The sequence below is a fragment of the Scyliorhinus torazame genome, chromosome 12, assembly GCF_047496885.1.
Source record: "Scyliorhinus torazame isolate Kashiwa2021f chromosome 12, sScyTor2.1, whole genome shotgun sequence".
NCBI classification, from domain to species: Eukaryota; Metazoa; Chordata; class Chondrichthyes; order Carcharhiniformes; family Scyliorhinidae; genus Scyliorhinus; species Scyliorhinus torazame.
The window spans coordinates 224,106,462-224,121,183 of record NC_092718.1 but is presented as its reverse complement, the minus strand read 5'-3'; the positions used below and the strand labels follow the sequence as shown (position 1 = coordinate 224,121,183).

General features: G+C 49.4%; 1 long non-coding RNA gene across 1 annotated transcript in view; it reads left to right on the top strand.

The window, feature by feature from the left end:
• Nucleotides 1–6,941, top strand: part of LOC140387295 (uncharacterized) — a 32,733-nt gene extending 25,792 nt beyond the window's left edge. The window contains exon 2 of the long non-coding RNA XR_011933839.1: nt 4,871–6,941. This is a non-coding gene — a long non-coding RNA (uncharacterized lncRNA). The remainder of the gene's footprint in view (nt 1–4,870) is intronic.
• The last annotated feature ends 7,781 nt before the right edge of the window (nt 6,942–14,722 follow it).

Sequence of the window (14,722 nt, the reverse complement as noted above, 5' to 3'; positions counted from 1 at the left end):
ACCTGAGGGGCACAAATATCCTGGGGGGGAGATTTGTTAGTGCTCTTTGGGGGGGTTTAAACTAATGCAGCAGGGGCATGGGAACCTGGATTGTAGTTTTAGGGTAAGGGAGAATGAGAGTATAGAGGTCAGGAGCACAGATTTGACGTCGCAGGAGGGGGCCAGCGTTCAGGTAGGTGGTTTGAAGTGTGTCTACTTCAATGCCAGGAGTATACGAAACAAGGTAGGGGAACTGGCAGCGTGGGTTGGTACCTGGGACTTCGATGTTGTGGCCATTTCGGAGACATGGATAGAGCAGGGACAGGAATGGATGTTGCAGGTTCCGGGGTTTAGGTGTTTTAGTAAGCTCAGAGAAGGAGGCAAAAGAGGGGGAGGTGTGGCGCTGCTAGTCAAGAGCAGTATTACGGTGGCGGAGAGGATGCTAGATGGGGACTCTTCTTCCGAGGTAGTATTGGCTGAAGTTAGAAACAGGAAAGGAGAGGTCACCCTGTTGGGAGTTTTTTATAGGCCTCCTAATAGTTCTAGGGATGTAGAGGAAAGGATGGCGAAGATGATTCTGGATATGAGCGAAAGTAACAGGGTAGTTATTATGGGAGACTTTAACTTTCCAAATATTGACTGGAAAATATATAGTTAGAGTACAATAGATGGGTCGTTTTTTGTACAGTGTGTGCAGGAGGGTTTCCTGAAACAATATGTTGACAGGCCAACAAGAGGCGAGGCCACGTTGGATTTGGTTTTGGGTAATGAACCAGGCCAGGTGTTGGATTTGGAGGTAGGAGAGCACTTTGGGGACAGTGACCACAATTCGGTGACGTTTACGTTAATAATGGAAAGGGATAAGTATACACCGCAGGGCAAGAGTTATAGCTGGGGGAAGGGCAATTATGATGCCATTAGACGTGACTTGGGGGGGATAAGGTGGAGAGGTAGGCTGCAAGTGTTGGGCACACTGGATAAGTGGGGCTTGTTCAAGGATCAGCTACTGCGTGTTCTTGATAAGTATGTACCGGTCAGACAGGGAGGAAGGCGTCGAGCGAGGGAACCGTGGTTTACCAAGGAAGTGGAATCTCTTGTTAAGAGGAAGAAGAAGGCCTATGTGAAGATGAAGTGTGAAGTTTCGGTTGGGGCGATGGATAGTTACAAGGTAGCGAGGAAGGATCTAAAGAGAGAGCTAAGACGAGCAAGGAGGGGACATGAGAAGTATTTGGCAGGAAGGATCAAGGAAAACCCAAAAGCTTTCTATAGGTATGTCAGGAATAAGCGAATGACTAGGGAAAGAGTAGGACCAGTCAAGGACAGGGATGGGAAATTGTGTGTGGAGTCTGAAGAGATAGGCGAGATACTAAATGAATATTTTTCGTCAGTATTCACTCAGGAAAAAGATAATGTTGTGGAGGAGAATGCTGAGCCCCAGGCTAATAGAATAGATGGCATTGAGGTACGTAGGGAAGAGGTGTTGGCAATTCTGGACAGGCTGAAAATAGATAAGTCCCCGGGACCTGATGGGATTTATCCTAGGATTCTATGGGAGGCCAGGGAAGAGATTGCTGGACCTTTGGCTTTGATTTTTATGTCATCATTGGCTACAGGAATAGTGCCAGAGGACTGGAGGACAGCAAATGTGGTCCCTTTGTTCAAAAAGGGGAGCAGAGACAACCCCGGCAACTATAGACCGGTGAGCCTCACGTCTGTAGTGGGTAAAGTCTTGGAGGGGATTATAAGGGACAAGATTTATAATCATCTAGATAGGAATAATATGATCAGGGATAGTCAGCATGGCTTTGTGAAGGGTAGGTCATGCCTCACAAACCTTATTGAGTTCATTGAGAAGGTGACTGAACAGGTAGACGAGGGTAGAGCAGTTGATGTGGTGTATATGGATTTCAGCAAAGCGTTTGATAAGGTTCCCCACGGTAGGCTATTGCAAAAAATACGGAGGCTGGGGATTGAGGGTGATTTAGAGATGTGGATCAGAAATTGGCTAGCTGAAAGAAGACAGAGGGTGGTGGTTGATGGGAAATGTTCAGAATGGAGTACAGTCACAAGTGGAGTACCACAAGGATCTGTTCTGGGGCCGTTGCTGTTTGTCATTTTTATCAATGACCTAGAGGAAGGCGCAGAAGGGTGGGTGAGTAAATTTGCAGACGATACTAAAGTCGGTGGTGTTGTCGATAGTGTGGAAGGATGTAGCAGGTTACAGAGGGATATAGATAAGCTGCAGAGCTGGGCTGAGAGGTGGCAAATGGAGTTTAATGTAGAGAAGTGTGAGGTGATTCACTTTGGAAGGAATAACAGGAATGCGGAATATTTGGCTAATGGTAAAGTTCTTGAAAGTGTGGATGAGCAGAGGGATCTAGGTGTCCATGTACATAGATCCCTGAAAGTTGCCACCCAGGTTGATAGGGTTGTGAAGAAGGCCTATGGAGTGTTGGCCTTTATTGGTAGAGGGATTGAGTTCCGGAGTCGGGAGGTCATGTTGCAGCTGTACAGAACTCTGGTCCGGCCGCATTTGGAGTATTGCGTACAGTTCTGGTCACCGCATTATAGGAAGGACGTGGAGGCTTTGGAGCGGGTGCAGAGGAGATTTACCAGGATGTTGCCTGGTATGGAGGGAAAATCTTATGAGGAAAGGCTGACGGACTTGAGGTTGTTTTCGTTGGAGAGAAGAAGGTTAAGAGGAGACTTAATAGAGGCATACAAAATGATCAGGGGGTTGGATAGGGTGGACAGTGAGAGCCTTCTCCCGCGGATGGATATGGCTGGCACAAGGGGACATAACTTTAAACTGAGGGGTAATAGATATAGGACAGAGGTCAGAGGTAGGTTCTTTACGCAAAGAGTAGTGAGTCCGTGGAATGCCCTACCTGCTACAGTAGTGAACTCGCCAACATTGAGGGCATTTAAAAGTTTATTGGATAAACATATGGATGATAATGGCATAGTGTAGGTTAGATGGCTTTTGTTTCGGTGCAACATCGTGGGCCGAAGGGCCTGTACTGCGCTGTATTGTTCTATGTTCTATGTTCTATGTTCTAATGCGCCTGAATACCATGAATACGCCTTCTAATGCGTACATTATAAATTTAGATTATATTTAGAAAAAGATACTATGCAGGTATTTCTATTCAAGTACAGAGACTATAATCCTGGATTTTTAATATCTGCAAAGGACTATGGACATCCCATTTCCTTCACACCACCAGTAATATCCGTGCCTCTGGGTGCTCGGCTCCAAAGCTCTGGAATTCCCGCCCCACCTCTCTCTCCTCCTTGATGCTGCTACTTAACCTACCGCTTTCCAAAATTTCTGGTTACTTGTGTTAAGATCTCCGCCTTTCATTTAGTACGTATGGTTAGGGAGGATTTTCCTGGCTTTATAGCTTACCTAATGTACAGAACCAGCATAAGGGCAGCACGGTAGCATTGTGGATAGCACAATTGCTTCACAGCTCCAGGGTCCCAGGTTCGATTCCAGCTTGGGTCACTGTCTGTGCGGAGTCTGCACATCCTCCGTGTCTGCGTGGGTTTCCTCCGGGTGCTCCGGTTTCCTCCCACAGTCCAAAGATGTGCGGGTTAGGTGGATTGGCCATGATAAATTGCCCTTAGTGTCCACAATTGCCCTTAGTGGGGTTAGGGTGGAGGTGTGGGCTTGGGTAGGGTGCTCTTTCCAAGAGCCGGTGCAGACTCGATGGGCCGAATGGCCTCCTTCTGCACTGTAAATTCTGTGATTAGTTAAATATGCAAAGCAGCTACCAATCTACATCACAGCTGGGAATGGGAATGATTGGGATTTAGAGGTCTACAGCTAAATAGCCCAGAATCATAGAATGGGAGTACATCCATTCACCCGTCCTGTGTGTGCTGCGTCCCTGGGTGAGCTGCCCAATTAGTCGCATTCTCTCTATTCTGTCACCTGAGCCCGGTTACATTTCCTTTTCAGGTATTTCTCCAATTCACTTTTGAAGTTAGCACAGGTCCCGCTTCAGGTGGTTCAGGCAGCACATTCCAGAATTGGATTTCCCTCACCCCTCACCCCTCGGCACTCAATCAAAGTTTCTCAATTTAAAAAAAAGTGTTTTTAAAAAGAAAAGACTTTATAAAGATTAACATAAAAAGTTAAATGTTGGTGCGGGAGGAACCGGTTGAGATATTGAGGTGCTGACGGGATAGGTTGAGGATGGAGCACTGGCAGCCTCGCTCTCATTGCCACTAAACGTTTCCTTGTGCAAATCACAGGAAAAAATAAAGACGAGTTAAAATCAGGAGGCGGAATTCTCCCGTCCAGCGGCTAAGTGCCGGGGCCAACAGAGAATCTGCGGATGGTTCACGACGGGAAAATCGGTGCGAACCCCTCACCAATTCCGGTACCAGTGCGGGGCTAGCACCGGTGCCACGTCAACCACCTGTGGATTGCGCCGAAAACGGCGGGAGAATCACCGGGTTCCGGGCCAGGCAGTCCCGGAAAACTTGGCACCGGCCGTGCTAGAACCCTAACCCACCCACCCCGGCCCCACAGCCCACCCCCTGTCCATCCCCCACCACTCCCCCCCCCGGCCCGGCATGGGAGCACAGTGGTTAGCACTGCTGCTTCACAGTGCCAGGGTCCCGGGTTCGATTCCCAGCTTGGGTCACTGTCTGTGCAGAGTCTGCACGTTCTCCCCGTGTCTGCGTGGGTTTCCCCCGGGTGCTCCGGTTTCCTCCCACAAGTCCCGAAAGACGTGCTGTTGGGTGAATTGGACATTCTGAATTCTCCCTCTGTGACCCGAACAGGCGCCGGAGTGTGGCGACTAGGGGCTTTTCACAGTAACTTCATTGCAGTGTTAATGTAAGCCTACTTGTCACTAATAAAGATTATTATTATTTGCAGAAGCCCCCCCCCCGGCCAGCGGCACAGATCCCGGACGAGTGTGGCAGCGCTGAACACTATCCCACAGCCAGCACGTCGGGATCCCGACCACTGGGACCACACGTGGCCCACGCCGTTGGGAACTCGGCCCATCAGGGGTGGGCTGGCCGATGACCCCGCCAACTGCGCATGGCAGGAGTCCTGATGATGCCGACTGGGAGGGGGAGGAGCATCGCGAACCGGCGTCAAACTGACACCCGCCCCGAATCCGTCGGCGGAAGCTATTCTCCGTCCGATCCCGATCTCATCTCGACGTCGGAGCATTCCGCCCAGGGTTGTTGTAAAAGGGTTAGCAATTTAAATTGAACAATTTGGAATTGGAGTCAGCAAAAGGATTTCACCCCAAAAGCGTCATGTGCAGTTTATCTACTGATTACCACGGTTTCCCTCAGGGGAATTTAACACGAGGCTCTTCGGTTCGCAGAGAGCAGCACATAGATCTTCACCATCTCATCCCTAGTTTGTGCTCACGTATGCACTTCAAACTAACTCAATGCCCAGTCTCTAACCCCAACTCTACCCCTCTTCCTAAAACACACAGTAGCAATTCATCAGGCAAACATACACAGCAGAAGCAAAACATGTCCATCAGACATGCATTGAAAGTTATCAGAATGTTGAGGTTATAGTAAAGAGCTCAATGCAGCTTTGCCGCAGTTTTATAACAAGCCTATCGCCCAGTCTTCCTGCAGGCAGTGAGGGGAAACAGCTTAGCCCACATAACGGAAACGTAATCAGTTCCAGCACATTCTTCCTGTCTGTGTTAAACTGGAAGCTTTATGCTCGCAGCAACAAGCTGCAGATCAGAATGTTCACACTGGCTCACTCAGACTCGTTAGCACAGGTTAGCGGCAGAATATAAATGCAAGTTATTATAATAAAGTTCCCTTTACACTGCCCCTCCAAACACTCCCCAGGCAGGTACAGTATAGGATTAGATAGTAAAGCTCCCTCTACACTGACTCTGGTCTCACTCAAAGTGTTCAGCTCTACTCTGACACTTCTGTGAATCGGATTTAACCGTCCACAGTGCACCTTGTCTAAGGTCTGTAACTGCTGTTCGAATCCCACCGTGGCAGGTGGTGGAAGTTTGATTCAATTAATTAAAGAAACAAGCTATTGCAGTTTTGACGACTCACATCTCATTGAGGCCTCTTGACCAGTTCCACATTTACACAGACCAGGTAGGAAAGGATATTCTTTACAAGTGAATATCTCCTGACACCGGATACGGATATACAGCCAGAAATTATTCAAATAGGTGCCATGTCATTAAATTAGTCATAAAGAATGTCAGAGGCAGGATGGGACATCCTGAAAGATTAGTAACGGGAAATAATCCACAAGCCTCTGCGGTGTATGATTCTGGTGTTGTCAGTGAGATTTCACTGAAGTGAAACAGTGGTGTGTGATTGGGTATAGCTCAACTGTGAGAAGCAGCAACCAACTGAGTGGAACACGAGGGTGTGCAACTGCAGTATGGCCTGCCAGAGAGGCCAGGTGTACATCACACCCAAGGCATGATTTTCCCTCCAGTAACCACACAGGACTCTGAATACATCACATACCTGCACCATCACCACGGCCAACTACTTCCTCTTCCACGACATTGACAGACTTCATTCCTGCCTCTGAATCACAAGTTACTGGATTCCAGTCCTACTCCAGAAATCAAAGCTGACCCTCCAGTCCAGTACTGAGGGAGCACAGTAGTGTCAGAGATGCTATCTTTCAGTTGAAATGTTACACCGTGACCCCCATCTAACTCCTCAAGAGGACACAAAATATCCAATGGCATTATACTGCAGAAGAGAGTTCTCCCCGGTGGCCAATATTTATCCCCCATCAACATCACAAGGACAGACGATCGGGTTACTATCTCCGTACTGTTTGTGGAGGTTTGCTGAATGTGTATCGACTCTCATTTCAAACAGTGACCGTACTTCAAAAACTACTTCATTGGCTGGGAAATGCTTTGAGATATCCCAGCGGTAAAAAGCGTTTTCTAAATGTAAACCTGCTTTTCTTTTTACGTGGATTGTTGTCATATTTTGTTTTAGATATTTCCTGCAAAGCATCTCAGGATGTTTTATTTGTGCTAAAAGCACCAAATAGATTGTTGGTATATCCCTGTATCAATCCCAAATTAATCCCACTACCCGATCAATCCCATTGTCCGATAGCAATCCCAAAATAATCCCACTATCCCGTTCACTCCCATTGTCCGATATCAATCCCAAAATAATCCCACTATCCCGTTCACTCCCATTGTCCGATAGCAATCCCAAAATAATCCCACTATCCCGTTCACTCCCCATTGTCCGATATCAATCCCAAATTAATCCCACTGCCTGTACTCTCCCCATAGTCTGTATCAATCCCAAACTAGTCCCACTGCCCCACTCTCTACTCACAGCCCTGTATCAATTCCAAACTAATCCCATTGACACACTCTCTCCCCATAGCCCTGTATCAATCCCAAACTAGTCCCACTGCCCCACTCTCTACTCACAGCCCTGTATCAATTCCAAACTAATCCCATTGACACACTCTCTCCCCATGGCCCTGTATCAATTCTAAACTAATCCCATTGACACACTCTCTCCCCATAGCCCTGTATCAATTCCAAACTAATCCCATTGACACACTCTCTCCCCATAGCCCTGTATCAATCCCAAATTAATCCCATTGACACACTCTCTCCCCATAGCCCTGTATCAATCCCAAACTAATCCCATTGACACACTCTCCCCATAGCCCTGTATCAATCCCAAACTAGTCCCTCTGCCCCACTCTCTACTCACAGCCCTGTATCAATTCCAAACTAATCCCATTGACACACTCTCTCCCCATAGCCCTGTATCAATTCCAAACTAATCCCACTGCCCCGCTCTCTCCCCATAGCCCTGTATCAATCCCAAATTAATCCCATTGACACACTCTCTCCCCATTGCCCTGTATCAATCCCAAACTAATCCCACTGACACACTTTCTCCCAATAGCACCTGTATTTGCGTGGGTTTCACCCCCACAACCCAAAGTGGATTGGCCACGCGAAATTGCCCCTTAATTGGCAAAAAAAAGAATTGGGCACTTTAAATTTATTTTTAAAAATGCTAATGGGAAATGGCTGAATGATATTATTTTGAATTTGGAGATGACAAGATTCAGTGACATCACCAAGACAGAAAAGAGGAGGATAATGTGCTGAGGCAGGAAATAGAAATGAGAAGAGGTTTCGGCCAGGTTTTAAACATTGTCCTGAGTGGGAGCAGTTCTGATTGAGGGAGGTGGAGTATTGCAGATCCAAACACCTGGCTAAAGAGGAGTTAATGTTGGTAAAACTGAGCCTTGGAAGGAGGCCATCAAACTTCCACCAGTTGGCATCGATCATTTCTTCCAGGAAGCCTAATACGCCCTGACACACAAACTGAGCACCCACCTCCGGGAGAAAGATCAAATGCCATCACTCTCTGGAGCCACAAAAACACGGCATTCCTCCCACACTCTGAGACAGAGTCGAAGGGAATGAATGAACTGCAGCCTCGAGTCACCTAGTCCATAAACACAAACAGACAATTCACAGGAGCCACATTTCAGTAGGGAGTCACTCTGTTGAACTCCAAAGGCAGAGAGGATCTGTGGCATGGGGCACAGGGTGACGCAGTCAAACAGTGAGGTGGCCCCTCTGTATCCTGCGCTTATCCTCCTTGGTTAAAATACCTTTCCCCCTTCAAATGGAGGAAAAATTGGGTTTTAACAACATTTTTTACAACTTCATATATATGTCAAGAACAAACATTCCCAGGCTAGATACAGAGTAAAGCTCCCTCTACACTGTCCCCATCAAACACTCCCAGGACAGGTACAGCACGGGGTTAGATACAGAGTAAAGCTCCCTCTACGCTGTGCTCATCAAACACTCCCAGGACAGGTACAGCACGGGGTAAGATACAGAGTAAAGCTCCCTCTACACTGTCCCCATCAAACACTCCCAGGACAGGTACAGCACGGGGTTAGATACAGAGTAAAGCTCCCTCTACGCTGTGCTCATCAAACACTCCCAGGACAGGTACAGCACGGGGTTAGATACAGAGTAAAGCTCCCTCTACACTGTCCCCATCAAACACTCCCAGGACAGGTACAGCACGGGGTTAGATACAGAGTAAAGCTCCCTCTACACTGTCCCCATCAAACACTCCCAGGACAGGTACAGCACGGGGTCAGATACAGAGTAAAGCTCCCTCTACACTGTCCCCATCAAACACTCCCAGGACAGGTACAGCACGGGGTTAGATACAGAGTAAAGCTCCCTCTACACTGTCCCCATCAAACACTCCCAGGACAGGTACCGCACGGGGTTAGATACAGAGTAAAGTTCCCTCTACACTGTCCCCATCAAACACTCCCAGGACAGGTACAGCACGGGGTTAGATACAGAGTAAAGCTCCCTCTACACTGTCCCCATCAAACACTCCCAGGACGGGTACAGCACGGGGTTAGATACGCAGTAAAGCTCCCCCTACACTGTCCCCATCAAACGCTCCCAGGACAGGTACAGCACGGGGTTAGATACAGAGTAAAGCTCCCTCTACACTGTCCCCATCAAACACTCCCAGGACAGGTACAGCACGGGGTTAGATACAGGGTAAAGCTCACTCTACACTGTCCCCATCAGACACTCCCAGGACAGGTACAGCACAATGTGAGATACAGAGTAAAGTTCCCTCTACATTGTCCCCATCAAACACTCCCAGGACAGGTACAGCACGGGGTTAGATACAGAGTAAAGCTCCCTCTACACTGTCCCCATCAAACACTCCCAGGACAGGTACAGCACGGGGTTAGATACAGGGTAAAGCTCCCTCTACACTGTCCCCATCAGACACTCCCAGGACAGGTACAGCACAATGTGAGATACAGAGTAAAGTTCCCTCTACATTGTCCCCATCAAACACTCCCAGGACAGGTACAGCACGGGGTTAGATACAGAGTAAAGCTCCCTCTACACTGTCCACATCAAACACTCCCAGGACAGGTACAGCACGGGGTTAGATACAGAGTAAAGCTCCCTCTACACTGTCCACATCAAACACGCCCAGGGCAGGTACAGCACAGGGTTAGATACAGAGTAAAGCTCCCTCTACACTATCCCCATCAAACACTCCCAGGACAGGTACAGCACAGAGTTAGATACAGAGTAAAGCTGCCTCTACACTGTCCCCATCAAACACTCCCAGGACAGGGACAGCGCGGGGTTAGATACAGAGTAAAGCTCCCTCTACACTGTCCCCATCAAACACTCCCAGGAAAGGCACAGCACGGGGTTAGATACAGAGTAAAGCTGCCTCTACACTGTCCCCATCAAACACTCCCAGGACAGAAACAGCATGGGGTTAGATACAGAGTAAAACTCCCTCTACACTGTCCCCATCAAACACTCCCAGGACAGGTACAGCACGGGGTTAGATACAGAGTAAAGCTGCCTCTACACTGTCCCCATCAAACACTCCCAGGACAGGAACAGTACGGGGTTAGATACAGAGTAAAGCTCCCTCTACACTCTCCCCATCAAACACTCCCAGGACAGGTACAGCACGGGGTTAGATACAGAGTAAAGCTCCCTCTACACTGTCCCCATCCAGCACTCCCAGGACAGGTACAGCACGGGGTTAGATACAGAGAAAAGCTGCATCTACACTGTCCCCATCAAACTCTCCCAGGACAGGTACAGCACGGGGTTAGATACAGAGTAAAGCTCCCTCTACACTGTCCCCATCAAACACTCCCAGGACAGGAACAGCACGGGGTTAGATACAGAGTAAAGCTCCCTCTACACTGTCCCCATCAAACACTCCCAGGACAGGTACAGCACGGGGTTAGATACAGAGTAAAGCTCCCTCTACACTGTCCCCATCAAACACTCCCAGGACAGGTACCGCACGGGGTTAGATACAGAGTAAAGTTCCCTCTACACTGTCCCCATCAAACACTCCCAGGACAGGTACAGCACGGGGTTAGATACAGAGTAAAGCTCCCTCTACACTGTCCCCATCAAACACTCCCAGGACGGGTACAGCACGGGGTTAGATACGCAGTAAAGCTCCCCCTACACTGTCCCCATCAAACGCTCCCAGGACAGGTACAGCACGGGGTTAGATACAGAGTAAAGCTCCCTCTACACTGTCCCCATCAAACACTCCCAGGACAGGTACAGCACGGGGTTAGATACAGGGTAAAGCTCACTCTACACTGTCCCCATCAGACACTCCCAGGACAGGTACAGCACAATGTGAGATACAGAGTAAAGTTCCCTCTACATTGTCCCCATCAAACACTCCCAGGACAGGTACAGCACGGGGTTAGATACAGAGTAAAGCTCCCTCTACACTGTCCCCATCAAACACTCCCAGGACAGGTACAGCACGGGGTTAGATACAGGGTAAAGCTCCCTCTACACTGTCCCCATCAGACACTCCCAGGACAGGTACAGCACAATGTGAGATACAGAGTAAAGTTCCCTCTACATTGTCCCCATCAAACACTCCCAGGACAGGTACAGCACGGGGTTAGATACAGAGTAAAGCTCCCTCTACACTGTCCACATCAAACACTCCCAGGACAGGTACAGCACGGGGTTAGATACAGAGTAAAGCTCCCTCTACACTGTCCACATCAAACACGCCCAGGGCAGGTACAGCACAGGGTTAGATACAGAGTAAAGCTCCCTCTACACTATCCCCATCAAACACTCCCAGGACAGGTACAGCACAGAGTTAGATACAGAGTAAAGCTGCCTCTACACTGTCCCCATCAAACACTCCCAGGACAGGGACAGCGCGGGGTTAGATACAGAGTAAAGCTCCCTCTACACTGTCCCCATCAAACACTCCCAGGAAAGGCACAGCACGGGGTTAGATACAGAGTAAAGCTGCCTCTACACTGTCCCCATCAAACACTCCCAGGACAGAAACAGCATGGGGTTAGATACAGAGTAAAACTCCCTCTACACTGTCCCCATCAAACACTCCCAGGACAGGTACAGCACGGGGTTAGATACAGAGTAAAGCTGCCTCTACACTGTCCCCATCAAACACTCCCAGGACAGGAACAGTACGGGGTTAGATACAGAGTAAAGCTCCCTCTACACTCTCCCCATCAAACACTCCCAGGACAGGTACAGCACGGGGTTAGATACAGAGTAAAGCTCCCTCTACACTGTCCCCATCCAGCACTCCCAGGACAGGTACAGCACGGGGTTAGATACAGAGAAAAGCTGCATCTACACTGTCCCCATCAAACTCTCCCAGGACAGGTACAGCACGGGGTTAGATACAGAGTAAAGCTCCCTCTACACTGTCCCCATCAAACACTCCCAGGACAGGAACAGCACGGGGTTAGATACAGAGTAAAGCTCCCTCTACACTGTCCACATCAAACACTCCCAGGACAGGTACAGCACGGGGTTAGATACAGAGTAAAGCTGCCTCTACACTGTCCCCATCAAACACTCCCAGGACAGGGACAGCGCGGGGTTAGATACAGAATAAAGCTCCCTCTACACTGTCCCCATCAAACGCTCCCAGGACAGGCACAGCACGGGGTTAGATACAGAGTAAAGCACCCTCTACACTGTCCCCATCAAACACTCCCAGGACAGGTACAGCACGGTGTTAAATACAGAGAAAAACTCCCTCTACACTGTCCCCATCAAACACTCCCAGGACAGGTACAGCACGGGGTTAGATCCAGAGTAAAACTCCCTCTACACTGTCCCCATCAAACACTCCCAGGACAGGTACAGCACGGGGTTAGATACAGAGTAAAGCTCCCTCTACACTCTCCCCATCAAACACTCCCAGGACAGGTACAGCACGGGGTTAGATACAGAGTAAAGCTCCCTCTCCACTGTCCCTATCAAACACTCCCAGGACAGGTACAGCACGGGGTTAGATACAGAGTAAAGCTCCCTCTACACTGTCCACATCAAACACTCCCAGGACAGGTACAGCACAGGGTTAGATACAGAGTAAAGCTCCCTCTACACTGTCCACATCAAACACGCCCAGGACAGGTACAGCACGGGGTTAGATACAGAGTAAAGCTCCCTCTACACTATCCCCATCAAACACTCCCAGGACAGGTACAGCACGGGGTTAGATACAGAGTAAAGCTCCCTCTACACTCTCCCCATCAAACACTCCCAGGACAGGTACAGCACGGGGTTAGATACAGAGTAAAGCTCCCTCTCCACTGTCCCTATCAAACACTCCCAGGACAGGTACAGCACGGGGTTAGATACAGAGTAAAGCTCCCTCTACACTGTCCACATCAAACACTCCCAGGACAGGTACAGCACAGGGTTAGATACAGAGTAAAGCTCCCTCTGCACTGTCCACATCAAACACGCCCAGGACAGGTACAGCACGGGGTTAGATACAGAGTAAAGCTCCCTCTACACTATCCCCATCAAACACTCCCAGGACAGGTACAGCACGGAGTTCGATACAGAGTAAAGCTGCCTCTACACTGTCCCCATCAAACACTCCCAGGACAGGAACAGCACGGGGTTAGATACAGAGTAAAGCTCCCTCTACACTCTCCCCATCAAACACTCCCAGGACAGGTACAGCACGGGGTTAGATACAGAGTAAAGCTGCCTGTACACTGTCCCCATCCAGCACTCCCAGGACAGGTACAGCACGGGGTTAGATACAGAGTAAAGCTGCCTCTACACTGTCCCCATCCAGCACTCCCAGGACAGGTACAGAACGGGGTTAGATACAGAGAAAAGCTGCCTCTACACTGTCCCCATCAAACTCTCCCAGGACAGGTACAGCACGGGGTTAGATACAGAGTAAAGCTGCCTGTACACTGTCCCCATCCAGCACTCCCAGGACAGGTACAGCACGGGGTCAGATACAGAGTAAAGCTGCCTCTACACTGCCCCCATCAAACACTCCCAGGACAGGTACAGCACGGGGTTAGATACAGAGAAAAGCTGCCTCTACACTGCCCCCATCAAACACTCCCAGGACAGGTACAGCACGGGGTTAGATACAGAGTAAAGCTCCCTCTACACTGTCCCCATCAAACACTCCCAGGACAGGTACAGCACGTGGTTAGATACAGAGTAAAGCTCCCTCTACACTGTCCCCATCAAACACTCCCAGGACAGGTACAGCACGGGGTTAGATACAGAGTAAAGCTCCCTCGACACTGTCCCCATCAAACACTCCCAGGACAGGTACAGCGCGGGGATGGATACAGAGTAAAGCTCCCTCTACACTGTCCCCATCAGACACTCCCAGGACAGGTACAGCACGGGGTTAGATACAGAGTAAAGCTCCCTCTACACTGTCCCCATCAAACACTCCCAGGACAGGTACAGCACGGGGTTAGATACAGAGTAAAGCTCCCTCTACACTGTCCCCATCAAACACTCCCAGGACAGGTACAGCACGGGGTTAGATACAGAGTAAAGCTCCCTCTACACTGTCCCCATCAAACACTCCCAGGACAGGTACAGCACGGGGTTAGATACAGAGTAAAGCTCCCTCTACACTGTCCCCATCAAACACTCCCAGGACAGGTACAGCACGGGGTTAGATACAGAGTAAAGCTCCCTCTACACTGTCCCCATCAAACACTCCCAGGACAGGTACAGCACGGGGATGGATACAGAGTAAAGCTCCCTCTACACTGTCCCCATCAGACACTCCCAGGACAGGTACAGCACGGGGTTAGATACAGAGTAAAGCTCCCTCTACACTGTCCCCATCAAACACTCCCAGGACAGGTACAGCGCGGGGT